Here is an 18,613-nt window from a genome sequence, read left to right on the forward strand (position 1 = left end):
AAGAGTGCTTTGATCTCTACCTCAATTGTCCAAGATCCAAGATGGGAGTTACCATTTGCACTCATGTGTGATGCAAGTGACTCGGCAATTGGAGGTTTTTTAGGTCAAAGAGTTGACAAGAAGCTTCATGTCTTCTACTACATGTTTAAGACTTCGAGTGGTGCCCAACGAAACTATACCACTACGAAGAAAGAATTTTGGGCTATTATGCATGACTTTGAAATGTTCCGGAATTACTTGATTGGTTACAAAACAATAGTCTTCACGGATCATGGCGATTCATAAGTATCTTATGGCCAAGAAGGAAAAAGCGGTAACATATCATTTTTAATTTCTAGGCTTGAAGACTTTCAAATCCATGATGATGGTTCACCTATTGATGATAGCATGCTTGATGACTCTTTGTATGCTATAGAGGTGAAGGAACTTCATTGCTTTGCCGATTTGGTGAATTATATGTGGAGAGTTTCCACCCTTGTTTTCCGAAAATCAAAGAAAGAAACTCAAGAGAGAGTCTAGGCACTATTTGTTGGATGATTTTATTCTATATAAGCGTGGGGTCCATGGTTTGTTACGACATTGTATCCCAAATGAGGAAGTTTTAAGTATCTTGAAGATATGCCAAACCAACCCTAGTGGTGGCCATATGGGAGTTTCAAAGACCGCCTCTAAGATCCTTCAATGTTGCTTTTAGTGGCTACATCTCTTCAAGGATACATGGGGCTTTGTAAAGACTTGTGATCGTTGCCAACAAACCGAAAACATCTCAAAGAGGAATAAAAATACATCAACAACCTATCCTTGAGCTACAGTTGTTTGATGTATGGGGCATCAATTTTGTGTGACCATTCCCTTGTTCTTATGGAAACCAATACATACTTGTGGCGGTCGATTATGTTTCAAAATGGGTTGAAGCCATTGCCTCCCCAACCATTGATCACAAGGTGGTTTTGAAATTTTTCATGAAGATCATATTTCCGAGATTCGAGGTTCCTAGGGCGGTGATTAGTGATAATGGTTCACACATTGTGCACAAGGCTTTTCAAAAGATGTAGAGGAAACATGGGGAGTATCAATGTTTTGGTCTTCCCTATCATCCATAAATTAGTGGACAAGTTAAAGTGTTTACTCGTCAAATCAAGTTGATTCTTAAGAAGATGGTTGCAAGATATAGGAAATATTGGTCAGGGAAGCTCGATGATTCTCTTTGATCCTGTAAAACGGCTTTCAGGACCCCTATTGGCACCATCCTTTATCGCCTTGTATATGGCAACTCTTTTCACCTCCCGGTAGAACATGAACACCGTGCGCTATGGGCGATCGAGAAAATCAACTATGATTTGGAAAATGCGAGTGAGCAACGATGGCTAGATCTTCATGAGCTTGAGGAGCTTAGGTTTAATGCATATGATTGTGCTAGAATCTACAAGGCCCATTCTATGGGATTACATGATAAGCTCATTGAGAAAAAGGAGTTTTGTGTTGGTGACATGGTCCTCCTGTACAATTCTAAAATGAAATTGTTCCCCAGGAAACTTATGTCTCTAAATAGTGGTCCGTTCTTAGTCCAAGGTGTTTTCCCTCATGCAGTGGTTGAAATATCTCCATTGGATTCCTCTTCCTAATTCAAGGTCAATGGCCATAGACATAAACACTATTACAATGGTGTTTTCGTTGGTCTCATTCACAAGATGATCCTCTACAACCCATCTAGATAGGTGGAGAGCGTCGAGCTAACGACATTAAAAAAAAGCGCTTTAGGAAGGCAACCTGGATTCTCACTTGTTTTCTCTTTACTTTTCGTAATTTTCTTGTCCCTATTTTCCTTTTTGTTTACTCTTTTTCTTGTGTTTATTTGCTTATAGGTTGATTCCAAGAAAAATTGGGCTATTATGTTGAGGTTTGAAGGGTTGAAGTTGAAGGAGTTGAAGAACTTGGGACAGAATAGGGGAGCACCCTCACCGTGCCTTAGGAGCTACCGTGCATGCCTATGAACAAAAAGTTACAAAATCGAGCAGATTAGAGCCGCGCCTACACCGCAACCTCACCGCAGGCGCGACACTACTTGGCGCGGGCACGATTCTCCTAGCGCGGGCACGACCACCTGCCCAGCCATAAATTCAGAAAATTGGGCAAAATGGGTGCGCGTCTACACCACAACCCTACCGCGAGCACGGCGGAAGTTGGAGCGGGCGCGACTCTCTTGCGCGGGTGCAACACCCAATTGGGTCGAAAATTCAAGAACTTGGGAAGATTGATGCTACGCCTGCACCGCAACCTCACCATGGGCGCGGCGTGCTGGAGAACGGGTATTACCCGGTTTATTTCTCTCTCCTCTTATTAAATTCATCCATTTTTCACAAATCATTCCTCATTCTCTCTATTATTCCTCTCAAACCCTAACCTCCAAACCTCCACAAATCATCATTTTCCATTAAATTTCCACACAATTTCTACCAAAATTCACATATTTCCTTTATAATCATCAGCCTTACTTCAAATTTCTCAGAACTTTTGCCGAAAATCAACTTGTTTGCCACTTTTTGGGTTTCCTTCAAGGGTGAGCTCATGGGTGAATTTTAGTATGATTTAAAGCTTCAAATTTGGTGTAATCCTAATCTTTATCTGATATTTCTCTATTTACATTGATTCTTTTGCAAGGATTTTGACTTTTCATGGTTGTTTGATATTTTGATAATTGTGGATGGAATTTTTGTGATTTTTTATTATGAATTGTGTTTGAGTTGATAATTGTTGTGTTCTTGTTTCTATTGGTTGTTGTTGTTTGGATTTTGGTTGTTGTTTTGTTTGCAACAGGTACTTTGTAGTTTTGGGTGGAATTTGAAGGAGTGTTGTTGGAGTATTGCTTGTGGTGGTGATAGTATTGATTGTTGATTTGGGTGGTGTTTGGTGTTGTTCTTTGTTATTTGTGAGTACCTCTCGATTGGAGTAATCGTGTTTAGAACGAGGAAAAGTAGCAAGCAAACCCCTACCTATACCCACGGCTAATCTTCTCAAAATCCTCAACCACAAGAAGATGCTCCACCTCCACCACTTCTCCTTTTAAAATTCTACACCACTCAAAACACACTCATCTACAATAAAATGAAAGAAAGGAAACTTAGACCATCCCGAAATTACTTTAAGGAGGACATGGTCAAATTAGGGATCGATGATGATCTTTGGATCCTTTTTAACAATCTTCGCATGGGTTCGTTTGCCAACACCTTTCATCGCACATATGTTGAGCCCACCATCGAATTTTTCTCTAGTTTTGAATGCTCTTCAGTAGGAGACAATGACTACCGAATCTAGTTCCAACTCTTTAATGAAAAGCAAACTATGAACCTTCGAGAGTTTAACGTTGCCCTAGGCTTCAACTTGAACACCAACATCCTATTTCCCGTACATTCTAACCCTAATGGCTATAATGAGATAGCTTGGTAGAGGGACATTTCTACCAAAGACCATTTCTCCTCCAAATTATTTATTGCAAGAGAAATCATTTATCCGGCCATTCGGATATTGCATAGGCTCCTTAGGTATGCCATTTTTAGTAATCAAGATCTAAGGAAGCTTAATAAGGAGGAAATCATATGTTTATGGATGGCTACAAATGTGGAGTATGTTCCTAGGTTGGATCTTGGATTCGTGTTCATAGAATGTTGGTTATCCATCACAAAGGGAAGGAAGACCGAGGATAATCATTGTGGAGCCATGATCACGAGGTTGGTCAAGAGTTTTAAGTAAGAGGAGTACCTAAAGTCTTGCACCCCTATTGGTGGGAGGGAGGAGTTGTTCTTGGACTTGTAGAAACTCAAGAACTTGGAGTTCATTGCATAAGAACAACTATTTCTTGTGTATAAGAACAACTATTGCTTTCTCTCAAACCCGGCCTCCACCTCCATTACTAAGAATGCAAGATATGTTTAGAAGATGCGCAAGGACAATGGGCGGGTGGATGTTGTAATGCATGGGAGGCGGTGATGAGGATGATGGAGATGATGAGGATGGTGAAGATTATGATGATGATGATGACAAAAAGGATGAACAACAACAACACAACAACAACAACAACGACAAAGGCAACCACGACAACAATAATTTCCCCAAGGTATGCATGATTTTAAGCAACAATTTAGGAACCTGAGCCTTGCAATGCAAGATCTCTTTGAGACACAACAAGGCATGTTCTTCTAACAACAAGCCCTTTATGAGGCGAGCGTCAACCGGGGCGTAGTTACCCCCACGGTCAATCATCCATAATTGCTGCCACAACACGGTCTAGTACCATCTTGGGGGGGTGACAACAAGCCCACATATGCCTATTGGCAAGGTCCTCAAGGACCTAACATCGAGTTGCGCTCCTTCCCCGATGAGCATGGGAACTATGACTACTGTATGCCCAGTGGGAGAGACTATAAGGGGGATCCCAACTATTCCTACGTTGAACCTAGTCACCCCGCTCCATTGGCTATGCCTCCCTCGTACGATCCTTTGACCTCTTGGCAAGAGGATAACTTTCGAGGCTATTATAGATGGCCCTCCAACTACAGTGGTTGATGGGACCCCTATGGTCCCCCTTCCGGCTTTTCTTATGAAAGGGACAACGATGAGGCCAGCCCTAGTGGCCACTAGTCCCTCTCTTTTAGCCTTTGTGGGGGTGTGCCATTATAGCCAATGGTGGGATTCCATATGGGGGCTTGTTTTGTTGTTGCTCTATTTGTTTGTTGGTTGGGGATTGTTTATTTTTATGATGACGTTTGAAGATATGGGTTTTAATTGTTTTTTCATGTAGCTTGATAGGTTTTGGAATCATTCTTCTTTCTTTTACTCTCTACCTCTTTTGTGTATAGTTTGTTTCTCTTTTTCTTGGTTTTCTTGATTTGGTTTTGTAAGCCACTCATTTGAACGATTGGAGCGGGATTTGTGCTACTCATGGTAAAGTTTATTTTCCGCTTTCCTTGCTCTACTTTTCTTTGGTGAGATCCTACCTTTTCTTCTTCCTTCATTGGTTGCTTTAGAATAGCTTTAGCTTAGATAGAGTTGAATGGTTCGAGGATGTATACTTCTAACACCTAGTGTGTTTGGGATCATTGACATTGTGGTTGAATAATCATTGTTTCTGCTTTTTCTTTTTCTTTAAAGTAACCTCATTCAGGAAACTTTTGCAAAATGTGTTTTTCTATCTCTCTTTGGTTGGACAATTTAATTTGGTCTTGTGTTTTTGAATAACTTCATTCTTAGTGGTACATGTATGCATGATTTGAGAGCGTTGGTGGTTGACTATAGGATCTTACATGCTAAGGTAGCCGGTTTAAGAACTTTAGGGTCCATGAAGCCTTAGTTCATTGAAAGTTGTAAGATGGTGTTGCTTTTCATGGTGAATTTGATACATTTGAGTTAGTATTTTGTACACAAATCCCATGTGAGGTATATTGTTCACGCCTTCATCATTTTTGTTAAGCGACGCTTTAGATCCTTGGCTTTGCATGTTATTATCTTTGGTTTGTCTAATAGCTCCCGAGATCGAGACCGAGCCACTTTAGGGGTGGAAAAAGGCTCTTTTCATTTTCTTTTTTGTTCCTTTTATTTAGTTACTTTCTTGTTTTATTTTAAATTCACCCTCTTGCTACCCCTGTGAGCTTATTCCCATTTCTTTGGTTACAAGCCGCATTACAAGCCTAGCGACATTTACCCCTATTTTTGTGAAGGTGACTTTGTTTTGATACTTGTTTTGTCAATCGATAAATTTATGATGGTTAATGTTCAAAGTGTATAGCAAGTTAGAGATATAAGATTTTCATGGTTCATATATGCAAGAAAACACAAGAAAGAAAAGTAAAAGGTGCAAGAAGAATGGAACTTGAGACAAGTGGAAAAAAACAGAAAAAAAAAAACAGCAAATAAAGAGCAATTGTGTGAAAATATGATGGATAACACCAATGATAGCTTAGTTGTTTTCGTTTTCCTAGTTTAAGCATTGAGGACAATGCTTTGTTTAAGCTTACGGGAGCATTCCTACGCTTTTGTGTGTTCAAGTTTGGTGTGTTTGTTGAATAAGTTTGGGGGAGATGGCATTTTTGTTTGATAATTGGTTACTTCTTAAGTTTGTTTTTGAGAGATGGCCACTCTTTTGCTTCACTTAGGAAATACCACCAAATTTTCAAATTTCCACCCCACCTATACCCTAAACCATGCTAGTACAACCCAATAAAGTCCTCTAGACCCTAGAAGGTTAAGCCTACATCGATGGAGGGAGATGGTTTTCAAGCCTATAGAGAGGGATTTGGATTGCTAAGACGTCAGGATAACCTCCGCATGTTTTTCATTTCTTTATATTTTTTCGGTTCCTTCGAGGAATCATGAGGAGCTGACTCAAGGGTTGATTTGAAGCTAGTGGAGAAAACACGATAAGACTAGTGGAGCGAGGGTGGATTCAGTCTCCTAGAGTTCCCTATGCTTAGCATGTTCTATGTTTCAATCAAATATTTACATCTTATAGCATGCATACATATATTGTTTAAGAAGTCACTCATTCATTGGCATTTGCTTCCTCTACATTTGTCCAACTGAAGAGCTCTTTGTGTCTTTGATTTCTTGATTTTGATTGATTTGTCTAGACTTTGGTTGTTAGAGTTATAGGTTAAGCTCTTTTGGAAACCCTTATGAGACCACACTCGTCCTCATTGGCGACTTTGGGGTTTAAGGGCTTTTTGTAGCTAAAAGCAATCGTGATTTTTACATTAGTGAGTCTTAGTGTATATTCTCATCTCCCCTCTTCTTTTCTTATTTGAATAATGTCATTGTTTCCCCTTGGGTTTGATTTTGTTTTGCTCGAAGACGAGCAAAAGTTTAGCTTGGGGGAATTTGAAGAGTGGCATTTATGGCACTCATATGGTATTATTTTAGGTTATTTTTACCTTATTTTCATATCTTTCTTTCCTAATAATGCTTGGTTTAGTCCATTTGTTCCTTAGTTTCTCTACTTCTTGCTTATTTTGTGTTTTTCTTCCTTTTCTTTAGATTTTCTTGTATTTCCGTTTTATTTGGTTTTTCTTCCTTTTCTTTAGATTTTCTTGTATTTCTGTTTTATTTAGTTTTTCTTCCTCTATTTTCTTTCCTTGTTGTCTTTTGTAGGTAATTAAGGAGTTGTCTTTGTAATAGAATCAAGAAAAGCTATAAGGAAGAAGCAAGGCATCCCGACGCGGTTCCAGAGAGGGTGCGCAACATTTGAACTCACCGCGGGCGCTCACCTCACCGCGCCTCAACTGCGAGCGCGCATATTTTGGAGAGGGCGCCCAGGTTAAGAAAGGGCGCGCACCTCTAATTCACTATTAAAGCAGGACATCTAGCGCGCCCTCACCGTGGGTGCGACCCCAACCACTACGGGCGCGACACTTACCTAGACAGGGCGGGATGTTTATTGACCCTATTTCCGCGAGCGCAACTTATTCCGGAGAGGGCGCGCACGTTTCCTTTTTCTTCTTTCTTTATAAATACTCTTGTAAATCCTATTTGGAGAATAACTTAGAATACTTCATTAGCTTAATCTAGAGAGAGAAACTAGAGAGAGAAGGTGAAAATAAAAACATTTGATCTTCATTTCAATCTAATCCAAGTTTGATTTCCTTTTGATCTTAAAGTTTGTAAGATTTCTTTTCTTCATGCTTTCAATCATTGCCTTTAGATTTTGGTGTTGATGAAATTTGCATTTGATTTTGCTTGTTTAAACCTGATTTATCATGATTATATGTGGAACCTAATCCCTAGAATCTTTGTGATTAATTCTTTCTGTATTACTTGTTTTCCTTGATTAGTTTAGTTCACAATACACTCTTACACTTGCTTCGATATAGCTTTACGTATGGACTTTAGTGATAGACCCCCCATTCCTTGTAGATCGACTTGGACTTGCCCCTATACTAGGAGTAGGTCTGGTTTATAAATTTGGTTGACTTGGGAAGGCTAGCCTAACGACTCCAGTTTCACCCTTTGTCAGGAAAGTTCAAGAACTTCTTTCTAAACTTTCTTTTTCACGTCTTTCTTTTTTGGGAGAAAGTCGGTACCCTCCACTCATTACAAATAAAGTCGGTACACTAGATTTAGAATTATTTGTGCATTAATATTCAACCAATTTAGCCTAATTTAGTTTGGAGCAAATTGAATCATTGTTTGTATGCCTCTAAGATTGCAGAAGTTACTTTTCACAATAAAAATCGATTAGAGGCCAATACGGGGGAATGTGACTCCATGACTCACTTCGTACCATCATCCCCGATCCTCCATTCGTGGTTCTGAACCATATGGAGTTAATAATCTCATGGATTACGAATGGGGTGTTACCTTTACGGGTTAATTTTTGTTGTCTAGCTATCGTTGTCCTTTATTCGTGGTTGCCTTACAATGATCCGTGAACGGTTTACATGTTTCTTAAAAACTTGTTGGCGGCTCCTACTTTGTTGTGTCCCTAATCGTGTCCCTCATCATATGTCAATTTGCACTTCCTAAGAGTGCCAAGTATATCCATAACATGCTTAAGTAGGCGCGCTTCGGACGACCCCTACAGGGATAAAGGTTAAGAAAACGACAAAGATTATGATTTCCCTACTAGTGTATGTTTTATAGGTTAAAGGGTTGTACTCTGTTTCGAGTAAGTTGCAAAGCAAAGTTTTGATACAATGATTAATTGCATTTAAAGATGTGTGTCAAGAATATGAGTTATTGCAAAATGATCTCTTTCAATTTTTCCATTGTAGGGGGGGGGGGGTAAGTTGTTCCTCATGTTCTCTATATTATTGAAAAAAAAAATTGATTAATGAGCATTGGTTAACCGGTGCAAATTGATGTTAATACTTTATTCTGTCATAATAATCTCAACATTAGGGTTGGCACAAATTTCTAGGAAAATTATAGATTGGGGACCTAATTGAGAACTCTTTAATATAAAGTATAGTTATTAGAGATATATGTAATTGTTAGTAGGAGAGAGAAATAATAAAAAAAATAGTGCAAGTGGGGTAGGTGAGATGGAGAAATAATAAAATAGTTGTGGGTCCTTACTAAATAAGGAAGTGTTGCAATTATTAGGTGAAAAAGGAACGTGTTGCGATTATTATGAAACGGATAGATTATTAAAAATTTGAAAAACAAATACGCTTTTTAACTTAAGTGCACCGGTTAGTCAGTGCTTATAACAACAAATATGCACTAGTTCATTGCTGCTTTTTGGTAATATTGCCACCGGTTTTAAATTGGTGCTCCTAATTGCAGTTTTCTATTGGAACCCCAAAATCAATGGCAGTTCAAAACCGGTGCGCAAAGCTGGTTTTGAACCGCTGATCTTTTGGTTTTTTCTACTAGTGAAACCTATGCTCTTTGGGAAATTAACCACGGGATAAACAGAAGCAACGTTATTCAATTGGCTATAAATAAAAGCAATACTACTCGATTGGCTCCGAGTAGAAGCAAAATGTGTTTGTTAATGAAGATGATGATATTAATGACGATGCGAATGATAATGACAATGATGATAATGCCTGCAAGTCAATTTCATCTGATTGTATAGGCGTGACGTAGGGTGAAATAGGGTCGTTAACTAATCCTCCCTAACGCCAAACAAATTTATATCACTTAACTAACCTATATACAAGTATAAAAGTAATTCAAGGGTCGAACCACAATAAGGAACTATTATGCTATCGTGTTTTCAATCTATGCCTAAGCTAGGTCGAAGTCAAAGGTGAAGAAAGACTATTTTAACACTATTCAACTACCAAAACCAAACAAGAAATAAACAAACTAAACACTATGTAATGGGGATCAACATGTAATCATGATAACTGCACTAATTTAGGGAAAGTCAAGTTAATCAATAATTGTGAAGACTAACTGTAACAGCTATCAATTGGAATTGAAGAGTTATCTCCTAATCATTAAACTAGGTTTCCTCTAAGAGTGACAAACTAAGAGAATCACAAATTAAACCAATCAACATTTTCAAATCCAAAATCATGTGATGTCAAATGAATTCACAATGCAATTTAGTTTAGTCATCAAGGCCTAATCCAACTAAACACATGCAAACTTTCATTAATCAATTTAATCTAAAAAATAAGTCAACCAAAATCCCTAAATTAATCACAATAATCAATCAAGCATGCTTTACCCAAACCCTAGCAAGCAAACTACTCACTAGGAATTGTTTTGGGTAAAAATACCCAAGGCCACATGGCCCAATAAAATGGTGACACGTGTCACCCTATGAGAGGTTCAGTATAAACCAATCCTCAGCTGACACGTTGCGTCTCCAATCATTGGGAAAAAGACGGCCTTCAAGGCCCAATTCCTTAGACAACCCGTAACCTAGGAAGGAGGCGCGAATCCCAAGACCCTATAAAAAGAAGATGTATTCCACCTAGGGAACGAATTGATGATAAAAAAAAAAGAACCAAGGCAGTGAATGATTGCAGTAATTCTCACTATTGAGAATATACCTGATCTCAAAATCCGAGAGGATCCCACCTTTCTTTCCGCACTTTTTACGTCTTCCGAACACGTTCTAACTTGATCGTCGGAGGCGGAACTCCACCTAACCGGAGTCTTCGTTGTTTTGCAGGTACAGGCGCCCGGAATCTAGTCTTGGTGTTGTAACTCTTCCGAGGGACACATAAAATCCCGAAACAATTGGCGCCGTCTGTGGGGTGTTTACCTCTAAGATGGCTTCACAAGAACCAGTACTGCCTCCTAATGAAAAACGGCCTACAGCCGGATCTGAGGTCTGTTCAGACCATGACACTAATGACGTCTTTGAAGTCGAAACATATGTGGTTGTTGATGGGTCACTCAGAACTAGAAGCACCCGTCCCACCAACAGAAGGGAACGGGGCGATGAACAAGCTGGTCCTAGAAAATTATTCAGGCAACCGTGTGGACAACACCAGGCGACAGAAGGCACAGCCCTAATTACTCGAGACGAACTCATGAAAATCATGACAAGTTTCAAGGGGAAAATGAAAGACATGATCGACAAGGAGAAGTTAGGCTCCAACAGGGGTCAGTCGGCCAAGAAACCTTCTCAGGGAACGGTAGCCCACTCCGCATCCTAAATCAAAGGAGGGGAAGTGGCCCTTGATCGATCTTACTAAAATCCCATTACCTGAGACAGGGAAGAGGAAGTCCAACCGGCATGTTAAGCCGGATGGCTCAAAGAAGATTTATTCTGATGCCTTGTGGTTAATCCAGCAGAAGAAGAGTCAACAACTGTCCGAGTCGGCTTTAAAGTAGACTTACCTAGACAGCTTTCAGAATACCTCAATGAAATATTCGCATACAAACCAAAAGATTCAGTCTGGTGGTTTGTCCATTCACACTGGCCCTCAGATAATCCATTCGGCTTCGTATGTGCCACAGCAGCAATACACGCCATTTAGACAGCCATACATGCAGCCGATCCTTTTTGGGGGTCAGGCGACACAAAATCTCCAACCTTTGGACTGGCAGCTTTGTTTTCTAAAGCTTGGGGAACAACCCTGAGCGTTCTCCAGGGAGATAACTAAGGCGGCAAAGCTGGCCAAGGTTGAAAATATTATGGTGGGTACTTATGATGGTACCACCAACCTTAAATATCACCTGATGGCCTACACCAACCTCATGTACTTACAGGGGTTGGATATTGCAACCTATTGTCGATGCCTCTCGGCTACGTTGAAGGGCATCGCCCAACGATGGTTTGGTAACCTCCCAGCCAACTGCATCAGTAGCTTCAAGACGGTTGCGTACTTTTTGCTTCTAACTTCTCTATGAACACCCCTGCTAAAAAGACAAGTCTTGTCTTGGGTGCAATACAACAGGGGGATAGAGAAGGGCTAAGGTCCTATGTCAGGCTGTTCAATCTGTTGAGAATTTAGAATCAAGTGTTGTCTGACGAACTGGCTTATACTGACTTCTTTAAAGGACTGAAGGACGGGTCGACCTTTAAGTTCGACCTCGTCAGGAAGAGGGTTGCTACTCTCCAAGAAGCTCTGATGGAGGCGGAAGCCTATATACAGGCAACTAAACTTTGCGTCGTTAGTAAGCAGTTGGACCTCCAGAATGACAAAAAAGAGGGTCAACAATCTCAGCTGCATAAAAAAGAAGATAATAAAAAGAGAAAAGAAATCTTGGTGGCAGATGATTATGAACTCCCGTCCTAGAAGAAGAAGAAAGAGTTTAAACCGTATGTTCCCAAGTATGAGAGTTACAAGGACTGCTACTCCATCCTCATGGAGATTAAAGACCGAGTGCAATAAAAGGTTCTGCCTAAAACCGGAACAAAAACAAGTATTTCCACTTTCATGAGGACATTGGCCATGGCACCAACGTTAATGGGGTGCTGAAGTCCTATATTCTAAAGTCCAAGGTAACCTTGAGGACAAACAATGGACAACCGTCCAACAAGGCAGCCTAACCTGCTCACTGTTCGAAAACTAATGAAGAGCAGATCTATACCATAGCAGGCAGCTTTGCTGGAGAAGGCCCAATCATCCGAGGTACCAAAGACTATATCAGGAGGCTGGATGTCAGCTTAGTTAATGAGGGCCAAGCGTCTAAAGACACCTTTCCTGAGGTCGTTATCACTGTGAAGGACGGGTGCAAGGTCGGGCGACCACATGATGACCCTATGGTCATTGAATGCAAAGTGGCCAACCAGAAGGTAGGCAGGATCCTTATTGACACAGGCAACTAGTCTGACCTCATCAGCCACAAGTGCTTGGCAAAGCTCAAGTACAAGCCCAGCAGTATATACAAATTATGAAAGGAATGGTGTCCTTCCAACAAGTGTATTATTACAGACCTAATTCTTCAGTAAGGTCAAGTGATCGGAATGCCTAAGTGGAGACCGCTTCCGATCAGTAATATTAAGGTATAATTAATATTACAGCTTAATCTTAACTGAACCCTTCGGGTCGAACCCAATCGAACAACCGATCCAAGACGACGTATTAATCCGAATGATTTAATGAGTCGTTGGAGTTTTACGAATAAAGACGTCGGATATCAAACCTAGGGCATCGAGACCGAGCGTTGCAAAATCACAAGCAACAAGTACGAGCATAGCCGTAGCTAGGCTAGGCTAGATCATCGCAAGCCTAGGCGCACCATGTATGTGCTAGGCGCACCATGGTGTGCTAGGCGCGCCATGCGTGCTAGGTGCACAAGGCAGCCCATCGCAGCCTTCGCATGGCATGGCAGCACCATCGCAGGCCACATGCACCATGCACAACACTATCGCATGGCTAGGCCTATGCGTGTGTGCGTGTGAATGTGCCTAGGGCCGTCGCAAGCCATCGCAGGCCACACGCACCAAGCACAACCATCGTAGTGCTGGGCACTTGCATATGTGCGTGTGCGTGTGTGCCTCGCACCATCGCAGCAGCAGCCTCGCACAGCAGCAGCATGCCAGGCGTTGCCCTGTGCGTGCAGCGGCATCACAAGCATCGCCCAGCACAGCACACATATGCTGGCTGGGGTTTTGCAGGGCTTGCTGGCTGGTGCTAGCTCGCAGCACTAGCTGCCATGCCTAGCTGGCTTCCAGCCTAGCATCCCTCCTGTGCCGGTTTTGGATGAGGGGACCATTGCTTGGAGCAATGGCTTGGGGATCAAGGCAATGGTCCCCCCAAGCCTTTGGTCCTCACCTAACACACTCTCTCTCCTTGAAACTTGTTGCATTGTGATTGATTTGATTATTAATTTATTTTGGAATTAAATTAATTATCAAAATTATTCATTCTCCCACATTGGTTGGGAAATGAAGTTCAAGGGTTCATTTCCCTATAAATACCAAAGTTTGGGTATTTGGGAAAGAACAACCTTGAGTGGAATTAAAAGGCAACTCTTGATTTGAGTAAACCTTGATTCGTAAAACTCATAGTTTTATTTGTCCGGGTCTCGACAAACTCGGGTCGGGTTCGAGGGTACGATCTCGTTGGAGACCTCGTATTTTCGGAGTTCAAGTAAAAGCTCATCGTTGAGCGAAGCACGCGTCAAAGGTACAATCTTTAATCCTTTCTTGTGTTTAATTATGTTTGCTTGTTAATTGCATTTATTATGGGGGTGGGTCTTGGCGGGTTTCTTTTCACGTAGTGTGGGTCACTACGAAACCCAACAATGGTATCGGAGCCACGCTCCTTTTAATTTTTGCAATTATTGATTAATTAAGGTGTTTTAAAGTAAGATTTAATTTCTGGTTTTGCCTTTCTAATTAGATTAGAAGCTCGTTTTAATTAATTTTAAAACTCGTCTTTTTTTATCAATTTGGATGTCGAACCCAGATTTTGGCTCAATAATAGTGATTTTTGGGTGGAATCGACATTCTAAAACAGATTCAGTCTTGTTTGAGGACTGTCCAGAAGCCAAATTCGAACCAGAAACCCAAGTTTTTGGGGTTTTTTCGTTTTTCAACGGAAATTTTAAATCTTTTTAAGCCTTGATTAATGCAAGCATTACAAGGTTAGATTAAATGCATTATTGCATCCCTAATCTAGTGCTGTTTTAATTATCATTGAGCATAATTATGGAGTTTTAATTACAGCTTGAGTTGATATGCCTTTTTCACAGAAACTTGTTTTTTCACAATTATGCAAATAAATGGCATTAATGTGTGAATGTTTGATGTGAATGTGTAATTTTAAGTTCCCAAGTATGTAAAAGTTCTAATCTTTAAAGGTTTAAATTATTGGAATTCTAACCCCAAATTCTATATTGAACAAAGTTTGGATTTTTTTTCATTTTTGTTGATTAAAATCCATGAAGTTCAAATACTTGTGAGTAAAATTTTTATTAATCTTCATATTGGAAGATGTAATATTGTTATTTTACACAAGTATGAAAGTTGGAAAATTCTTATCATTAGATGGTTAATTTATATTTCCAACTCCCATTTGTCAAATCCATTATTAATTTGCATATTGGTTAAATTAATTATGGACATAGCTATTTCAATTTTAAGCATAAAGGAAGATCTAAATTGTTTAAAAAATAAATTTTTTTTGGATGATTTAGGCTTGTGCACCGTTAAAATTGAATTTAGTTAAGTTGGACTTATTTTATTTCCATTTTTTGCCCTTAAATTAATTCTAAAATAAATTTAGATTAATTTTATGTCACACGTAAATCAGGATTAAAATCCCGAGAAATGGCACGCAAATCAAGGTAAAAACACCCAAGCGCCACCAAGGCTAGCCGGGCTGCCTAGCAGCCTACATGTGGCTGCCTATGGAGCGCACAAGGGTGTGCCTTGAGGGGCTGCTGTGTGGCAGTGGGAGCAGCGTGCTGCCGTAGTGCTAGGTGCAGGGCAGGGCTGCTGGAGATGCTTGTGCGTGCTGCTGGGCAGCGAGGTAGCAAGCCCCAGCCTGCCACACGCTGCCAGGCACCAGCTAGCATGCGCAGCATGCGTAGCGAGCCGCCAGCCTGGGCGTGGATGCTGGCACACAGCACAGCAAGCGCAACACATGGGTTGCCTAGCAGCCATGGTGCGCACCCACCAAGTGCATGTGTGGGGTTTTTTGCTTGATTTTGAGCTATGTAATTTTGCGAAAATTATGCCGTTTTAAATTATTTATGTAATTATTTTAACGAGGTTAGACCTCGATTTCTTGGCTTTTGCAAAAATTTTGATTTTGACAAATTATGGGTTATGCTGACTTAATTAATCAGATTAATTAAGTTTGGATGCGGAATTTAGTGGGGGCTTAGTTAATTACGTGAGCAATTTGCTTTTAGAAATAATGAATTAAACAACTTTGACTAGTTTTAATTAGGCGCGTTAATTGGATTAACCACCTAAGTTAGTTACTAGTTTTGCGTGTTTAATTATGTATTTCGTAATTTTCATGGGCCATTCACAAATAGTGAATGGGTGAATGGAAGATTGTTTTCAAAAGAGGTTATTAAAAAATGGCAACTAGTGGGGCCCGACTAGGATAGAAAATACGGACTGCATTCCGTTATGTATTTTTGTAAATCTAAATATGGTCTGCGAACCATTAAGTGTTTTTGTACTTTAGATTAATATTAGTCGTACTAGCTAGTTATTTTATTTCGGCCAAGATGTCTCAAGACGACATTTCGATGAAGACGAGCCAAGAGGAAGACCCATGGAAATTGAAGATTTCAAGGGGTCATGCTAGTTGCCAAATGCATCTATTTTATGCTTTATATATATATTATTGTTATATATGAATGTTAGATGCATGTCTAGGATTTCATATGTTGCGATAATTAATTAAGTTCACTTAAATCAACCGACATAGAAACCCTATCCCAAGGTTAGGTAGATGTTGGTTAAAGAAAGAAAGGTCAATCGTTAGACGAGGCTCAAAGCGTTTTATCTAGAAAGGATCATGTATTTGAAAGGGTTAAGGTGTTATAATGTGGCTACAAAGGTTGCCTCAAATCATTTCCATACCTTGTGTTTAGTTCGGCGTGATTTTTTTTTTTTTTTTTTAATTTTTTTTTTTGCAATTTAATGAAACGATCATGTGCAAAGAAATAAATGCTCATTTTATTGAAATGAAAAAGGTAAAACGGAACTCATGAAGTGAATCCAAAAAAATATGGAGGGTGTCTATGCTAGACGCATTCGGGAAAAGGGAAATCAAAGATAAGAAAGAAAAAATCATGAAAATCCTAAAGATGTAGCACCTTGTGCCTCGTCACATTATCATTCGGTCTTCTTGCCAGCAGGGGGAACGAGAAGCTTGATATTATCAATCAAATATTGGATGGCTTCCTTTAATATCCAACAACTCTCAGAAGTATGACCTCTACCTTTGTGGTACTTGCAATGGGTATTAGGATTCCAATTGGGTGATCTATTTTCAGGCGCCGAATCTTGAAGGTTCAATGGGAGTGATGAGCCCCTTGGAATGCATGGAGACGATCGAAGGCGGTATCATAGCTCATCCCAATAGGAGTGAACTCTTCCTTTTGTTGTCTTCTTGGTAGGTGCTAACATTGTTACTAGAGTAGGTGTTTTTGGAAGAAGAAGGAGTGTCGTTCTTCTTTCCTTTCCAGCCATTGTTGTTACTATTGTTAGCTGCTTTTGATTTCGTAAGGTCATCTTTAATATCAATGCCTATGTCATAGGCAGCTTGAAAGTGTTCAAAGTTCTTTATTTCAAGTGCTTTTGATACTTTTCTTGTAGATTTCTAATGAATATTCTCATAGACTCTTTCTCACTTGGAACTTCAATTATTTTGGCAGAAGTTTCCTTCCACCTATTGCAAAATGCAGTGAAGCCTTCATTTTCCTTTTATTTAAGAATTTCAAGCTCTCTATGATCAGTTTCTACTTGTATGTTGCACTTGTACCTGTCGATGAAAGTATTCATAATACCGTCCCAAGTAGTCATTTTCTTAGAGTCCATAGAAAAGAACCATTGTTGACATAGTGGTTCTAAGGAAAGAGAGAAAATTTAGGGGAAAGCTTTCGTATCAACCCCCTCGATTTTCATGATTGTCTCAGAAGCTCATAGGTGGAACTAAGGGTTATATGGTTTTGAACTTGTGAATGTCGGTGGTAGAGAACTAGTGCGGAAGAAGATCATTATCTAGTGAGATTCCCTTGGTACTCCTATCAATGTATTTATAGTCATTCGAAACTTGGCTTAATGTCTCTTCGACGCGTTTGATTTTCTCAAGTGGAACATATTTGTCAAGGTCTTCGGCCTTCTCCATTCGAGTGGTGAGTCCTTCGACCAATTCAACTTGATCATCTACAATCTTTTGGATTCTGTCAACATCTTCTTGTTTAGTAGCCATTGGTTTTGCCATTCTTCTTGTTTGAACCGGGCTCTAGAAAAGCAGTACTTGTACGAAGGTGTTATCTCGAATAAAGAGTCCTTCTTTCCTTGACCAGACGCTGTAGAATGGAGAACCAGGACACTTATTTTCAATCACATGACTCGAACTCAATTCAACATGCATAGATGGGGAAAGATCTTAGTTTATGAGGGGAATGATATGTATGGAAAGCATGAAAGAGGAAAGTATGTGATGGTAGAAAGTGTTTAAGAAGAAAGATATAAGGTATGCAACGTATGGAAAGTATATGGCCAGGTATATGTGAAAGTGGAAGGACATATGTTATTGTGGAAGGATATGGAAAAAAATCCAGGAATAGGAAGGACCCTTAACTCGAATGACGGAAAGGATGACTCATGCATGGAACTAAGACATGGTCATGGTGCGAAAAAAATAAATAAATAAATTATGTACACAGTGTATGCAAAGACTCGTGAGTGTAAGTGATATTTATAAGACTGGCGTAATGACCATGTGACTAGACATGTGGTTAAACTCAAACCAAGACCAGGGAAAGAACAAGTATGTTCATTAAACTGGTTAGTGAGACTCGACGCGAAGATTCAAAAAGAATCAGCTGAACCATTGCATGGGGATGGAATCATGGCATGGCGCTGGCACCATCGCGGCGCGATAAAACTATCGCGATGCGATGGATACTAGCGTCCTGCGCCACAAACTAAATTAATGCACCAATACTAAATCGTCATTCTAATCTGTTATCAGTGACTCCTTAGAAGGTTTAAGCCTATAGTCTGCTAGGTCGAGCA

Source organism: Chenopodium quinoa, unplaced genomic scaffold (genome assembly GCF_001683475.1).
Source record: "Chenopodium quinoa cultivar QQ74 unplaced genomic scaffold, ASM168347v1, whole genome shotgun sequence".
Classification (NCBI taxonomy): Eukaryota; Viridiplantae; Streptophyta; class Magnoliopsida; order Caryophyllales; family Amaranthaceae; genus Chenopodium; species Chenopodium quinoa.